We start from the raw sequence: 16,642 nt of genomic DNA on the forward strand, positions 1-16,642 counted from the left end.
TTAAAGGAGCATGGGGAGCATGCCCCTTGTTTTACTGCAACATTATGGCCCTGCAAGCTCAAGGGGAGCACAGTTTTGCATTAAAACCAGGGTTTGTTCCCCATACACCATGTTGCAAATCAAAAACAGTTTTGTTCTAGTTGCTGTGAGAAGCCACAGTTCAGCAGTGCAGCTTCGGAGGTGTGAGGATGGCAGGCACGAAAAAGGACAAGAGGAACCATAGAATTTTGCACATACTGTTGTATTTTTGTGAGCCGTCCAGAGACACAGAGTGATTGGACAGCCTAGAAATATCCCAAATAAATACATACATCAATGTTGATAGAGGTGCATTTGCTACATCCCTGCCTGATATTTCTCAGGGCTCAAGTTTAGGTCCTGATATGTGTTAGAGTCCTGACAGATGGCATTACTATACTAAACAAACTTGCATGGAATAATCAGTGCACACATGTATATTTATTCCTCCTTGCGCTTAGGTCAGATGACATCTTAGATTTGAATTATATTCTGTTTCCCAAAGATCATAGAACTGAGCTTTTTATCAGTGAAACCTCACTTGTTCAGCAATACTTTTGAACCTATATAGCACCAGAAGTTCCTTTCAAAATTAACTATCAGCTACTCTGTCAGGCTGTCAAAACTAGCAAATTGGAAGGGTAGCATATTTTATTTTAATTTATTTTTAATTTATTTATTTAGAGTATTTGTATGCCGTCCCATCGCATAGCCTTGGGACAGCTTACATAAAATAACCTAAAACCTAATATAAATAAAATCCAGATCCACCCTGGATTTGCTTCCTTTCCAGAAAAATTTGCCTGCCTTCAACAGAAGTTATGTTGCTGTCCCACCAGGACAATAAAAGATGTAAAAATCTATGTATAAGAAAGTACTTCCATCTGTTAGTTGTGATAGTTGAAGCACTATTCACACTATTGCTCTACTTGGAACTGCTCCACTTCTTAGGAAGCTAACTCATTTGCGGTTGCATCTTTCTAACTTGGGAAAGACAACAAGTTCATGTCAGCAGCGTAACGTTTTAGTTTCTCAAAATGTTTCTAGGAGGTGTGGAATATTAACAAGCCATAATGGTTAATATAATACTTCTGCACTAAGACCAACTTGGAAATTTGGTTGAATATTGGAGTAAAAGTACATATATTAAATAAGACTTGATTCAGAAAAGCAAGCACCCATATGAATGCAGTGCTTGAAATACAAACGCGTGGAGTCTCTCTGTGGTATGAATAGGCTTCCAACACAGTTTTGTCATGTCATTACAAGTTCACTTTTCAGGTGTTTCTTATATGAATCAAGCTAAGAAAGGCCAAGGCAGTTGGATTCTTGAGGTAAAGGCCAAGATGGCAGGCGCACATACAGAAACACAGCAATCTTCCATACCAAGGAGGTTGGTACAAAGGCTAGAAATTCAACACTTTAGCAACCTGATCATGCAGTTGAATATTAAAAATAGTGGAGATGGGGTTACAAAACATATGTTACCACCAGTCAATTGCTAGATATACATTTGTGTATGCTATACTTATATAAGAGAATAACTTTCAGATGACTGGATTTTGTTTCCTTTCTACTATTTCTTTTGTTCTTAACTTTCTGGGCATTTGAGATGGATAATGCTCCAGTTAGAAGTGATTGTTGTTGAATTATGCACGAAGGCATAATTAATCATCATGTGGACTTTGGTCCTCTTGTACTTTGTCCACATATGCAACTGTAAATACATTTTATTTTATAACATGTCTCCCAAGCAATGTATTTGCATGGCTATGTTGTAGAATTTCATCCTTCCCGTTTTCATGTAGGTTTTGGTTTCCACAGGGAGTTTTGAATAAAGAACTTTGGTCACTGGGTGGTCTAAACATGTAAAAGATAAAATACTGATGCTGTTGGTCACCCGAGCTTGTACAGCACATGGTTTTCCTTCTTAAAAGCTGTCCAGTTCTAATAATATGTCTGAGAGACTCAAATTGGAATGAAAATAAAACAAGATCATGTTCAAGTCTTATGAATACACAATACATCTCAGCATTTGGGAAACTATCATTTCATATTGAAAAGAGTTTCTCTGGTCCTTAGTTAATGAGAGTGGGCCTTGCCGTACTTTCAGACTGCCAGGAATTCTTTCTAGAAATCAGAACATTGTGCAGGATGCATAGACTAGATGGGACTCTGTAGGTTTGTAACAGGGCGACCAACAGTTGCCTGGAATCTTAACATTTTTATGTGTGTTTCAAGCAGATTGTGTTAATCATTTACATTCAGTGTGATTGACTGTGGTATCTTCCTAAAACACATTTGTGGGTAGAGTGGGGAATCCCTAGAGTTTACGTGAACACTCCAGAATATAACCCTTTCTCTTCTTTGTTCCCACAGAGCTTGTTTCCAAGAAATAAGCTCACTGCAATAAACTAATTCAATGAGTTTAGTGGGTGAGATTTATGGAAAAGGAGACTATGATGTCCCTTTAAAAGGTGCAGCTAAAATACAGGTTGTGCATTGCAACGTCTGAAATGAAGCCTCGCATCAAGGACAAAAGATGCTAGGCTTCATATGAGAAAGCCCAAGTTTTCTTTTTACATGTGTACAGTTGTCAGAGATGGGCAAACTGGTACCTAAATGCTTTTGTATTAGCCCCACTCCTGTGCCTTTAACTTCAACCTGACAGGCTTAAATTAAGCAGGGAGATAATCTGTTGAAAAGGTTTCATTCGTCAAATTCCCGAGAATCAGTTAAATTATTTTTTTTTTAATGATAACCCTTTGTGAAAAAGAAAAAGAGATAGTACAAAATATTTGTCTGAAAATCAGGTATGTCTTTCAGTTGGTTAACTGAACAAAATTTATACTGACCCAGTTCCCATAATCATGTTAGGGGTCATTGGATGGCTTACTTCCTTTGTGACATGTCAGTCACATGCTATGGGGGTCTGCATCATAATTTGCTGTAATGTGAACTCAGTGAGGTTGGCTCATTGCCACGGTTAACGAGCCACCCACAGTCCATGGGCAAGAAGCCACTCCCATCAGCTACGCACAACACGGTAAGGAGTACCAGAAGGGTTAACTGTGCAAACTCTGCTGGCATACACAGTGGGGAAACAAGTCTCTAAGTTTATTTCCTGTACCATGATCATGTGAACAGGGCCACTGCTTCGAGCAGAAGTTGCTTTAGTTGTGTGTATTTACCTGTATATCTGTGTGTGAACATAGTTAAAGATCAAGCTGCATTTGCATTTGGTGCATTGTGTGAGACTATCAGGACTTTAGACAAAAATGATTAATTCATAAGGATAAAAGAAAGCAGTTTGTAAATTTCCTAAACTTTTGTCATGTGCTGGGAACACCCTTAAAGATTTAATACTATATGCTTTAGTTGCAAAGAGAGAAATTGTTGAACTAGATTAGCATCTGAGGTACAGATGTATATCTGCAATGTAGAATATTCCAATTGTGATTAAAAATAATTTTGCAGGGATATAACTGTCTGCTTTAAAAATAGATGTTTAGCCTTTTGCAGTGGCTAAACTAGTTCATAACCAGCATTAACCCAAAACAGCAGGAGACCACTCTCCTGTAAAAATGTTTTTCATCCCACTTGGTTATCTTGTTGTAATCATTAGACAGGTAGCATTTAAATGAAGTTAATGCTTTTGTACTCCTTGAAATTTCTTTGCATAACCAGCCCTGAAGAGAGACTGAGGACTTTGATTTCGGTAGCCTTTTGCATAAGCAAAGGGCAGCTTCAGCGGAAGTGGACCCATTCTCTATTTGTTCATAACTGGCATTAAACTCCAGGAGTAGCATAGGAGCAGGATGTTTTCTAGGATGCGGTGGTAGTATACAGTGTAGCTATTAACTTGTAAATAATCTTTTTAGTGAAATAGTTACTTGATAAAGGAAACCTTAACTGACTATAGCTAAAAATAGCCTTTCCAAGCTGACTGCTAGTTAAATGAATGGGAACAGAATGTGCTTGAAAGGGCTGTAGGCCAAATTACTGAAAGGGTCATGCACTTTGTAAGAGTGCTTCTGCAGAACCAGATCCTTTTTTTTCCTGGAAACAACTGTTGCCATCTATACTCCACCCTGGGTTTAGGACTCCACTTCTGAACGTTGTTGCTCGGTCATGGTACCTGCAACTACAAGTTTGTTGGTTTAAGCCACAAGTAGATCCGACTCTGTATTATACATGGCAAATGGATACACCTTCTCCAAAGTGAATCTACTAAGGAGAGCAGGAACAAAAGCAGGGCAAAGGACACAAAGAGCAGGTTTGCATGTATGCAGGTAGTTAATAAACCACTGAGGCTTATGAACCACCCCTTGTGGCATGTGAACTCAGCTGAAGGCTACCAGTCTCTGTACACCTGTTGCTCCATGAGTTTCATTGCAGGGAGACACCAGCCAGATCTGTCCTTTCATTGCCAGCTGAATTGGGAACACTGGTTCAATTCAGCCACCATTATCAACTGTGTTTTGTTTATACTGACCTTCTTTCAGTACTAAGTACTTCAGTACCAACATGGGTTTTCGGGGTGCAAGCGTAACAACAAACCATAGTTGCATTCAACCCTAACCCTTAACTGCAGTTCAATTTGGTGTCTGAACTCAACCATTCTGAGTTAAGTCATGGTCAGTCCTGATACCAACACTTGTGTAATACTTTTGACTGGTTCCCTGTAATACTGACAGGGTATCAAGCAATATCAGCCATCTCCTCTTAGTCTTTTTTGGGGAGGTGAGGAGGGAATATGAAAACACATAGTGCTACACCACAGTTGTCTGAACAGACCCAATTGTGATAGTGGATTCCCAGATTTCACTTCCTTCCAGGGGATTTTGGAGAGCAGTTTCTAAGAACTCTTCTCATTATACCTGATCTGGTCAACCTACCGCATAATCAGGGCAGTACTGATTCACCTAATTGTGTCCAATGATGTCTGATCAGCTGATGCATGGTTTCATGTTTAGGATGTGGAATTTTGAGCAGAGCTGTGTTCAAGACTGGTAGTTTTCAAAAGAACTTTTGAAATTGTAAGCAACATAGACTTAAACTGGTCTATTCACAAAGCTGTAATGTTTGTTGGAATATCTTGTCTGCATCATCTCTCAAATTAACCTTTATACATTTTATTAAATAGCAAAGATGAATGTATTATGCATTTCTCTGGTAATATTAAGATATGATTAAGTGTGGATTTGCCCTTAGACTATATTTTAGGAGCAACATTGTTAGTTTTCTATGACTCTAGCTATTGTGTTTTTCTGTTTACTAATCACATTGTGGTAATGAACAAGTGTTCATTTTCTTAAGCCTCACGTGTGAAAAACTAAGTGCAAATGATGCTGTGGAAAAAGAGGAATATGGAAACATGGAAGTGTATGAAGTGAGAGAAATCTGATGAGATTGAAAATTTTTTGTGATGGAGGAAGTGCTGAGCTAATGGAATTGGAGGATGGATAAAGATAATAGTGGAAGGGAGCATAAAGGTGGCAAAGCATGTGTAAAATATGGATCTGTTGACTTAGCGTAGGAGTGGAAAGCAGGGACAAAACCATGTAGAATAGAAATGACAGTCCACAAAGTGGCTTTCATGCCTACTCTTTCCTAGTGTTCAGCAAGCCTTCACAGAAGCAAAAGAACCCAACAACATTTGGATGAGATTAGGAACCTTTATATGTCTGAGGAGCTACTCAGAAACACTGGTAGGTTAGAGAGGAAATGGCAGCAAAATATGAAATAGAAAATGGCAGCAAAATAGAATCATTTTTTAATCTGAATCTGAAAATGTGCCGGCACCTACAATTGGTATAAACTGAATTATTATCTGTGGTTGTTTAACATAAGACCTAGTACACTGTCAGAGAGATGTTCTGACTATTATAACAGAATGCTTATTTTTACTACATTGTTTGACTACAAGACAAGCAAAGAAAAGAGGCATAGACTCAGTTGTAGGAAGAGATGTACAGTAAGTACAAAAATTAGGGGAAATACATCTAAGATGTCCTGTAATAAAATTATAGTGTTTCATGTCTTTTAAAGTTTCCTATGAATTCTATAGGTGTGACAGAATCCCCTTCACCATTTTTCCAGGGGAGCTGTGGGGGGAGCTCTCCAAAGTAGAGTTGGAGAGATGTGGGAGCAAGAGATAAGAGGAAAGGGACAGGGAAGCCCTAGTATATGAGTGGAAGTTTGTTCCTGCAGAAATGGATGTTGCCCTTTATATTTGTACTGTCCTGACCTGTTGCCTCCTTTAATGACACCTAGTGTGCTGGTGATATTTAACAGCAACAACAGAAGAAGCCTGCTCAACAACACAGGGAAGCCTGGAGATGATTTTCAAGCGTAACACTAAAAACATTTGCTCTATTTGCAAACATTTACTTTTTAAATTTTATTTAATCACTAGGCTGGGATTCAAAGGGCTCTGCACAAAATGCCTGATTTGAACTAGCGCTTGCAGGCGAAAGGTTTCAGAGCCAACCCAATAGTGCATGTGCAAAAGAACTTTCTTTGTGGACCTCGGCCCTATTATTACATGTGGATCAGTATTGTGTTTCTCATAACTGTGCCCATCACTCACACCTGCGTAGCTTTGCTTGACTGAACACCACACTGCCTATTATGGAGGCAGCATGTGTAAACAGTCACTGCAGGATTGTTGCATGATGATGATGATGATACGAATGAGAGGAGAAACCAGCTTCCCATGACTATTACTTGCCTATTGTGGAACATATCTGATTTGGCCGTGCCAAGCCCACCATGACCCAAACAAACAAACTTGTGCTTCTTGGCAGTTTCTTTGCTATAGGGGAAAACTTGACCTGTTGCGCATATAGAGAACTTGCTATATCTGGTAAAATTCCAATTCTGCTGTCTCTACAAGTTGTTTTAACCTCTCACATATTCTTGTTTATTAACTGCAATTCATATGTGATTCCTGAATAAAGCCCCCCCCCCCCCACCCACAGGAGGAGAAGAAGAAGCGGGGAAGGCTTCTTAGGGTTATGGCATTTGACCTTGAAACATTATTAAATCTGACCTCACAGTATATCTCCCTAAATGTGACCAAAGGTGAACCTGTTACTAATTCTGGAGGTGGTGTTTAGCAATAAGAAGTGAATGCTTTGTTTTATTAGTTACGTACTTAATTATGGGGCTACATATGCACCCTTTGCCTTCCAGGAAGTGTTAATGAAGACACATGGGAGTATCCCAGAATAATGGACTGCTCTGTGTTTTTATGATGCCATAAATATGAATCATATAATTTAAACTCTTTTTGTTCATGTGTCTTACCTTTAATCAAACACTGGAAAGAGCTTTACTGAACAATGCTTCTTAGGAAAATACGATTGTGCCTGTTTGTGACAAGATAAGAGGAGTCCTAGGAAGTGTCAAATAAAGATTTTCTGATGAACTGTCAAGTGCACTGAAAGTGGTACATGTGACTCTGAAAATATATGTAGACCCTTCCCTTATTTTCAGGTCCTGTGTCAGTGATGACAGCAAATTAAGTGCTTGTTAAATTGGAGTAAATGGTTGACTTTAAGAACGCAAGAAGTCAAAACATGGAGTTAGATCCTTCCAGAGTTTTTCCTGTGGACATAAGGAGCTTTCACAAAGCAGGGCTCCTTCAGTTCACGGAGTGAAAATGTCGAACAAAACCCCCTTTGTCTCTACTCCACTTGACAGGGATGCCTGTTCTGGACTTCGCTTGCATGTTTGCCCTCACAATTTTGAATGGTTGCTACACATGTCAGCAACGAGTTCAGAAGCCACTCTATTTGGTAGGCCATGCTGTGCCTCTTTTTACTGCTCAGAGGGGTTTGTTGTGAAGTTCTGTATCTTCCAATTTTCCATCTGTTCAGTTCCTTATCTTTTGTGCTCTTGAAGACTCTTGGTAAGGGTGCAGAAACTGCCTGCAGAAAATACATTGTGGGTGGGAGCAGGGAGCTATGAAGGAGAGGCAGTCAAGATACAGTTGGGAAATGCATAGTGCTTTTCCACAGTATCATCTAAGGCACTGGGCAATTTGTTGTGGTGGCTCTCAGCATGGTGGCTGCCACTCACAGCTGCTCCCTGTCAGGAACTTGCATGGATGTGGTCATGCACAAGGCAGTGGCTTAAACAGAGCTCTGCCTGCCGTGCTCTTTCATTTATCACGCTGAATTCTGTGCTAAAAAGCAGTGCGCAAAGAATTTTGTCTATGCTACAAGCCTGCACTGCCACCACTTCAACATGCAGTACTGATGACTAGCAGTTGCTGAATTGGCCTTTAGGCTAGACCTGTGTGACAACCTACCTATCATCTGATACAATGTCATTTCTTGCAGCTGCAGCATGCTTGGATATTGATTTATTTACTTACGTGTTTGTTAATTACGCAGCATAGCCAATGTGCATCACAGAATACATGAAGGCAGGTCCTTGCCCTGAGGGGCTTACGATCTAACATTTGACACTGAGAGAATAGTGGAGTTAGGGTAGAAGTTTGAGGTTGTGTTTTTTCCTGGCCATGGAGGGTTTTCCTAATAGAAAGTGAGGTACAGACATACATAAAAGCATGATCTGACACTTCTTGCTCTTAGACTGCTTATTCTCCAAGACAGAAAACCAAACCCCCCTCTTGTTCATTGTGAGTTAGTGCTGAATTGAAGTTGACCTGCTGCTGGCATGCCTCCATTTAAGCCTGATTCCAGCTGACAAGAGCGGAATCTACTCCCTGACCAATTTGTGAGTTGGAAGCAAAACGTTTCTCTGATGATTGACTAGTTACCGTTGCATCTTCAGGCATGGAAGGGTTTTGGCTGCTGGAAACTGCCCAGAGGGCAAGCTGAGGCTGCCTTAAAAGGCGAGGCACAAGGCAAGCCAGAGCCCTTCCTTCATTGGGTGGGCTGCAGCTCTGCTTTCACCATTTATGTTATCTCCAAAGCAGGCCTCAGGCAAAGTTGCCCCAACCCCATGCAGAGGGGTAGTAAATTCGATTCTAAAAAAACAAACCATACACTTGTTGCAAATATTTCATAACTGCCACTGGTTACAGTAGACCTCTTCAGTGGGGCATTTTTGTTTTGCAGGACAAAACAAAAACAGGGAGCAGGACAAAAGGTGTATATGATAATACTCTGTGTCTGGTTGGAAAAAATATAGTTAAGACATGGAACTGTTCTGTTCAGTGATAATATTCAGCCCTGTGCAATTGCTCAGTCTGAGAAAGCATTAGACCACTGGTGTAGTTCTCAAATTGGAGTCCATCTGGCTCAACTTGAGATATGGTGAAAGAAAATGGTGCTATCTGGAAGTAATCACCTTGGTGGCTTGGCTTCAGTGTTTTCACTTGTGCTTCTGAATGATGAAACCACACTAGATCTGGCATCAAATGCATCATTGCATATAATATTCAGGGTTGTTCTTGTGGCTTTTAAGTGAATAGCATTATACTAATTGATGGCTGATCTTCGTCAGGGTCCCATCAGTCACAGAGGGGGAACCTAATTCTTTCCTCCCCTGCAGTAGTCCTCAAGAAAATCCCTCCTCTGAAACTAGTACTTGCATTGTAGGGAAATCCTCCTTCCCATCCCCTCCCTCTGGCTAACTTAGCATTAGCTCTCCCAGCTGACCTGAATTAACTTAGGGTCATGTGTGGTTTGGTCCTGAGGCTGCCGTCCACATGGAATGATATGATGTTAGGTCATCAAGTTATTTGGAAGGTTGGATCTAAGATACTGCAGAGCTGCCTTATGAAGCTGTGTGCTGGGGGTCAGGCTAGGACTAGGTTATCTAAGGGATCATTTTCACTCCTGTTTCTATATTGAATATGGAAGAAAAATACCAGTGGGTCCTAGGGAGTACATTCAGTCCTGCAGCAGCATTGTTAATGGTCCTATCATGAGGAAAGGTACTGAGACAGAGTGATTCAGATGTTTATAATTTTGCCTGGTTCAGCATGCTTAAATTTCACTTAATACACTCCCACTGGGTTCTTGCTTAATGATGAATCACTGGGTAGTCAGGATTGTTTTCATTATTTTTACAACCATTTATGGGACAGTCATAGTGTATTATCTGATCCACTGGCTGGAAGGGGTTAGGAGGTGGTATGTCCATGCCAGAGGTTCTAGCTGCGCTTAATAGAAAGCTCCATTAACAAGGATGTACTGCCAGCAGGGGATAATTGTAGTCCCTGGAACAGAGTGTTCAGTGTTCTTGAATCCCTTGAGCCCTAAGCTTTTCCTCAAGAGTGGAAAGGCCTCAGGAGTGGGACTGTTACCTATCTCTGTCTCAGGCTGGCCTAGAGCTTATTGCATCCCTTCTGTAGTGAATGACATGGCATGTCATCATTTGTGCTTGGTTCAACAAGAAAAGCATATTCACTCTTTCTTTTATTTTATTATCTCTTAGATTTAGATCCCAACTTTTTCTTTTTTAAAGAACTCAAGGTGGCATACATCATTTTCCTCCTGCTGCTCTCAGTCTTATCTCTACAACAGCCCTGTGAGGTAGGTTGGACTGAAACTCCATGTCAGTTGGCTCCATGGCTGAGTGGGGACTAGAACCCAAATTGCCTGAATCCCAGTCTGCACTCGAACCACAGCACCACACTGGGTCTCATTAATTTTGCCCTTTTTCACTTGACCCATGTTTCTGCTGAGCAAGCTGTAGAAGGAGCTATTTAAAGTCCGCTGTGTTCTGTGCTGTGTGGTGATCCTCTATTCACTATGCCCTGTGCAAATATATACACCATGGCATACATAATGCTTTGAGAGAACACTGTCCTTTGCATGAAAAAGGTATTTTAGCCTCCTTTACCTTCCCATCTAGGGCAGATAGAAACAAATGGGTTCATTTTAACCAACCATTGATGGCAAATATGATTATGGATCCTGCTGTGGAATATTGTAGCTTGAATAAATTCCTGGTAATTAGTTCAATTTTACTACTATTACTACCAATAATAATAATAATAAACATTTAAATACCATTCTTGCTTCATTTGCTGTTACAAAAGCAATAGATGCTCCTTTCCCTCCAGTTCAGTAGGTTTTTGCTGATGAAGCCTCTCTCACAAAAAAGAGGTTTGAAACTGTCAAACACCTTCTTATCACAAATTTGCAGCAATACACCATTTGGTCATGTGATCAAATGGTGAAACTGTTCTTATTGACTGCCCCATTAGGAGGTCTGATACTTGTTTGATCTTATTTGATTTGGACATCCTACCATGTGCCCTGTTCACAGTGGGCACAACAAAGCCATGTGCCATGTTGCTCCCTCTCGTTGGCTCATGGTGCCCACAAGCCCTTTCTTTCAAAATTTTGAGATGCATGCCTCTCAGCACCATTTTGCCACTATACTCTGTGTGTGAGAGAGGGGGGGGCGGGGGAAGAGGAAGGGAGGGAGAGACTAGCTCATAGGTAACGGCAACCTTGAATATGGATTGCATGTGGATTGTCATTTCATGAAAACCCAGAGTTGTGGCTTAACTATGAGTTGTTCACTACAAACAGCTCAGGAAAAGCACATAATGTGTCAGTTGTCATCATAAGCCACTTTGGGTTCATTAGGTCTCAGGGCATCATGGTGTGTTCTGTCATGTTGAATAAGAAAGCCACAGATCCTTTTTGTGGTGGCTTTTCATGCCAGCTCTCTGAGGGTGAACCCTAGAACAGACAGTGGTTTCTCGTTGGGTTGTGAATTCTGGGTGGCTTTAATTATGGGTTTCATTGCATGTGAACCCAGAACCATGGATTGTTCTTAGGATGGTTCACCAGGTTGTAGAGGTGGTGAGTAACAGCAAAAAGAAAAACCCAACCTTATGACATGGCCATACTTAGGGTTTCTGTGAGGAATTCATTTGGGTTAAAATCTGGCAGGTTGGTCTGGCTCAGTCCCCTGAATTCCATTTTGCCTAACCACGACTGGTACTGTCTCACTCCTGTGAAAATTGATCCAGCATAGCAGTCTCCCTTTTAAATGTTGCCACAATTTGTACATTTTTAAAGGCAGGCACAAAATATGGCTTTCGTTTGCATACATTGAGTATGTTTTAATGTAAATTTGTAAGCCATCCAGAGACCCACTGGTTATTGGACAGGGTAAAAATACCCAAATTAAACAAACAAATTTCCCTGCTTTGAAAATAAAAATGGCAGATTTTGGACTGATTTAAAGCTGAAGCTGCCAAAAAAAACCCCCACCCCTAACTAACTAACTTTGATTTTTATCCATGTTTAGCTCTAGAGTCAATGAGTTGTGCTGAAGTCCTCCAAGTGTCACCCATTTATAGAAGTGCTGTGGCACTGGAAAGGCATTTGGGATATTGGAAAGGAACAAGTAAAAGTAATGGGAATCAAATAATCTAGCAAATAAAAAACTGTGCTTTGTGTCGTTACCTGGCAGACAAATCATGGTTAAACTCTGAGTAAGGCAGGAACCCACACTTTGCATTGTTCCATGCAAATTGGATTTGTGCATGCAGTTTTTCCCACTTTACCATGTCTGTAGTGTAGGGTCAGTTACCTGTAATCTTATTTCCAAGTGAACATGATTACAGTGGGGTAATGCATTCTGACTTTCTAGTCAGTTTCAGAACCCAGCCAGGAATCTTGCCTACTTGCTTCTTCCAGACAATTTCAAACTCATCCCTGATTTTCCTGATGAGTTTCACAACTAACCTAGAAAAGTGCAGAATTTCATGTCATCTTCAAACACCTTTACTCCGCACATTTGAGGTGGCTGTCTTGATTCATTCTTTCCAAACACTGCTTCTTCAAAGGAGGAAGAGAAAGTAGCAGTTAAATTGACAAGTTGCACATCAGTTTTGCCTCCCTTTCTCTTTTTAAATGATTCAGCAAGCTGTTCTTGTGCAGTGTTACAGTCCAGCACAGTGAAATGCTGAATTACATGATTGACCACTAGTAAAATGGGAGTTTCAGCCCTACAGCAGGGATGTGTGGCCGCCCAACTGTTCCCTGCCCCTGTCTGAATACCAGATGCTACACATGATTACTCAGAAATAAATGCTAGCATGTTTAGTAGGCATTTACCATTTTTTGTCTATTTGGAGAATCCTTGTGGAGGGGAAAGGAATTGTTTTTCAGGACACAAAATGTCTCTTCAACCCAAAAGTCCAGCAGGCAATAGAGAGTGGTAAAGAATACATTTTTTCCCTGATGACCAAACAACAGGGGTCAAGCGTAACCTTTTTTTATCCTCAACAACAGAGGAGCACATCATCCATCATTCCCAAGGACATCTCCTTCCGCAGTGTCTCAGAAGCATACTATCCTGACCACAGGTGGTGAAAAAATTGCACTGCTGTCCTGCTTTCTCTGCTTTGCTAGGTTTTAGGTGGTTAGAAAAAGGATGAGCACAGCAGGGGAAAAATGCAGGCGGGTTATAAGTGGGATCACAATGTCATCGAGACCTTCTGTAAAATTCCATGAGTACGGCAAGACGATTGCACAATGGAAACGGTGCCCAAAAGCACCCTAAATCTTCCCTCTCTGAATGTGCCACTGCTCTTTCAGTTCCACCGGGCCGCTGATTCCAGCTGAGGCCTACCATTGACCTAAGGGGGTGAGGGGAAGAATGAGCACTGGCTGTCAAAGATAATCAAAGGAGTTATCACATGTGTTACAGTGAAAACGGCGCCTGCCTGGCTCCTGGTGCACATTGCAGGTGTGAACTGTAAATGTATCGATCAGTTTATTTGACTTGCAGCCAGAAATGGCACTCCAGGAAGCTGCATATGGAAGTTTGCAAACTGCACACTTTCTCTCACAGGCTAGATGGACCAAGTAAAACTTAGTGAAGTTGGTAGGACTACTTGTGAGTAAATTTACATTGCCACATTTTTATAATATACATTATACATATGTATATTAATACGTATTAATATGTATACCTCTCAAGTATGACCTCTCAAATATGACATAACAGGAAATGTATCTTCCAGAAAAATCTGTGCTGTACGGTTTAGACAGTTCCTCTTACCAGTGGAGTTATTTTCATAGGCATCACATAAAGCAGATTCCCCAGCTTGGTGCTCTCTGAATGTTATTGGACTAGAACTCACAGGATTTCTGATAATTGACCAGGTTGGCTGGGGCTTATGGGAGTTGGAGTCCAAAACATTTGTAGGGTACCAAGTTGGGCAAGGCTTGTGTATAGCATCTTGGATATTTCCTTCAAATTAAGCCATACTTTCTCTGTCAGCTTGACTCTTATGAAGAGATAGGATGAAAGTAAGAGAGTTCTTTCAGAATGGTCCTATAGATGTGAGCATTTTAAAATTCCATTTCTGTGTGGAGGGAGACCAGTGTGTGCATTAATATTTGGTGCTGAGTCAGTACCCATGCACATGCAGCCTTGCGGTCATCTTAGCTGTTCATGGAAATCAAGTTGGTCAAGGGGTTGTGTTTAAATTGGGAGACAATATCCATCATGGCTTTGAAAACAGTTCCACTGGACAAAGTCTCTGTCTGTGCAGCAAAGATGGTTTAAAAAGCATATTTGTAACTATACCAGTCTTGATAGGAATTTAATCCTAAATATGCAGCTATAAACATTTACTCATGAGTAGTCACATTTTGCCTGCTCCATCTGGATTGTGGAAAAAAGCATTCCTCGGTGCTGCGCAAGTTTTCATGTCCATAGAACTTAGCTCCCATAAGCTGTTAGTGGAAAATGCATCATTTTACGTCTTGGAAGTCAGCGAGTGGCATGGTCCAGTTCCACCATGTCTGGAGCAGCAATGGCCTTGCGAATGAGAAAGGAGTTCTGGAATGATAGGGGCCACTGTACACCATGCTGCCTATATATGCAGGGTGCAAGATGGTGGCCTCAGCCTCCTCATCCTACCCCACCCCAACTCACACCACACAAGAGAATTCTGAGATTTGTTGCTATTGCTTCTCTGCATGTTGGCCACATTTTCTAGATTCAGCAAACTCAGTAAACTTCAGAGGGTTTGGCTAGATTTTAGCAAACAATTTGTCTAATTCAGAAGTGGCTTAAAATTATCATAAAATCTCAGTTATCAAGGGTGGAAAGGAAACATTGCTCAGAATCATTAGTCATAAAAGCACCTAAGATGGGGTATGATACACAAACTAGGAAGATAACAGCAATCTGCATATCTGTCTCCTGTGTCTGTTGTACAAAACAGGCCTTTGATTCCTTTCCTGAAGCCACTGGAATGTTCACAGACTTCTGCTTCTGCTTAGAATGCAGTATTTAAGAGTATATGCCTCCCTAACAGGGCTTCCTCAGCCAAACAATAGTAATAGAATGTATGCAATTGAGCTCCTTCTATAGGGAATAGTGCAGGAGCATCGTATGAGAGCCACAGGGACATGACTGAGATCATAAGAACAGAAAAAAGCCATGCTGGATCAGACCAAAGGTCCATCTAGTCTAACACTCTGTGCAGAAGATGACTAACCAGCTGCCCACAGAATTGCTCAAGCAAGAGGGGTGCAAGGCCTCCTCCTACCCAAGCTCCTCAGCAACTGGCATGCACCTCTGTCTGGTAAAGGAGGTAGCCCATAGACAGCATGGCTAGTAGCCACTGATAGCCTCTTTCATGAAACTCTCCGGTTCTCCTTTATAAGCATCTAGATTGGCAGCCATCTCCACTTCCCATGGCAGCAAATTCCAAAGTTTAACTATACCTCCTGTGAAGAAGTACTTCCTTTAATCTGTCCTAAATGTCCCACCACATTTGGGATGGTCCTGGGTTCAAGTGCTATGGGAGAAAGAAAGTCTCCCTCTCCCCTTTCTCTACACCATGTATTATTTTAAACACCTCTGTCATGTCCTCCCTTACACAACTTTTTTCTAAGCTGCTCCTTATAGAGGAGTTGCTCCAGCTCCCTGATCATTTTTGTTGCCTTTCTCTGTACTTTTTCTAACTCAGTAATGCCTTTTTCTAATGACTGCCAGCATGCAACACGTCCCTTCAGAATGCTTCCTTACAGCTTGCTTGTATGTTGCTGCAAACATTGGGGGTGGCACAAACCATTGGAGCCCCGTCGAAAGCACCACAAAGGTCGTGCTGACTTTTCTTGGTCTTTGCAGATGTTTATGCCATGCTGTCCAGCTGGCAGCGGCTCATATAGGATGCCAGCATACAGATTAGTGATGGGATTGGCAGACCGAATGGCTGTGGTCAAGTTCATCACGGGGTAGTGCTGTGGCATGATTTTAGAGAGACCAGACATTCAGGATTTAGGACATACTTCTAACAGCTTTATCTCCACTGAGCTGAAGATATTTGCACAACTGCTTTTAATCTTTCTAAACGTATGGGTGTAAGGGAAGTTGCAGTGATTCATTTCTGACGTTTAGCCTTAGCACGCAAGCTATTGCAACAGACATTTCAGCACTGCCGAAAATGTTTTTCTTTATTAAACGTTTTGTGCTGTGACTTCCTTTTGTTTAGAAATACCATCCAAAAAAGTAGCTATGATTTTTTTCCTCTCTACTTTCCCTTGTGAATCTCTCAATATTTGGTACTACAAAAAGAAATAAAAATGTGCTTTTGAAGCTGCTTGTGTTTAAAAAAAGGGAGGGGTGCAACTCTTCGTTTCTTTAAAAAAAGAAAGAA

General features: G+C 41.1%; 1 protein-coding gene across 4 annotated transcripts in view; it reads left to right on the top strand.

Annotated features, from left to right (window-relative positions):
• The window catches only part of VDR (vitamin D receptor), an 85,048-nt gene that overhangs the window by 49,626 nt on the left and 18,780 nt on the right, over positions 1-16,642 (top strand). The gene's annotated exons all lie outside the window — the stretch shown is intronic.

Source organism: Varanus komodoensis, unplaced genomic scaffold, assembly GCF_004798865.1.
Source record: "Varanus komodoensis strain SLA01 unplaced genomic scaffold, ASM479886v1 scaffold41, whole genome shotgun sequence".
In the NCBI taxonomy this organism is placed as follows: domain Eukaryota; kingdom Metazoa; phylum Chordata; class Lepidosauria; order Squamata; family Varanidae; genus Varanus; species Varanus komodoensis.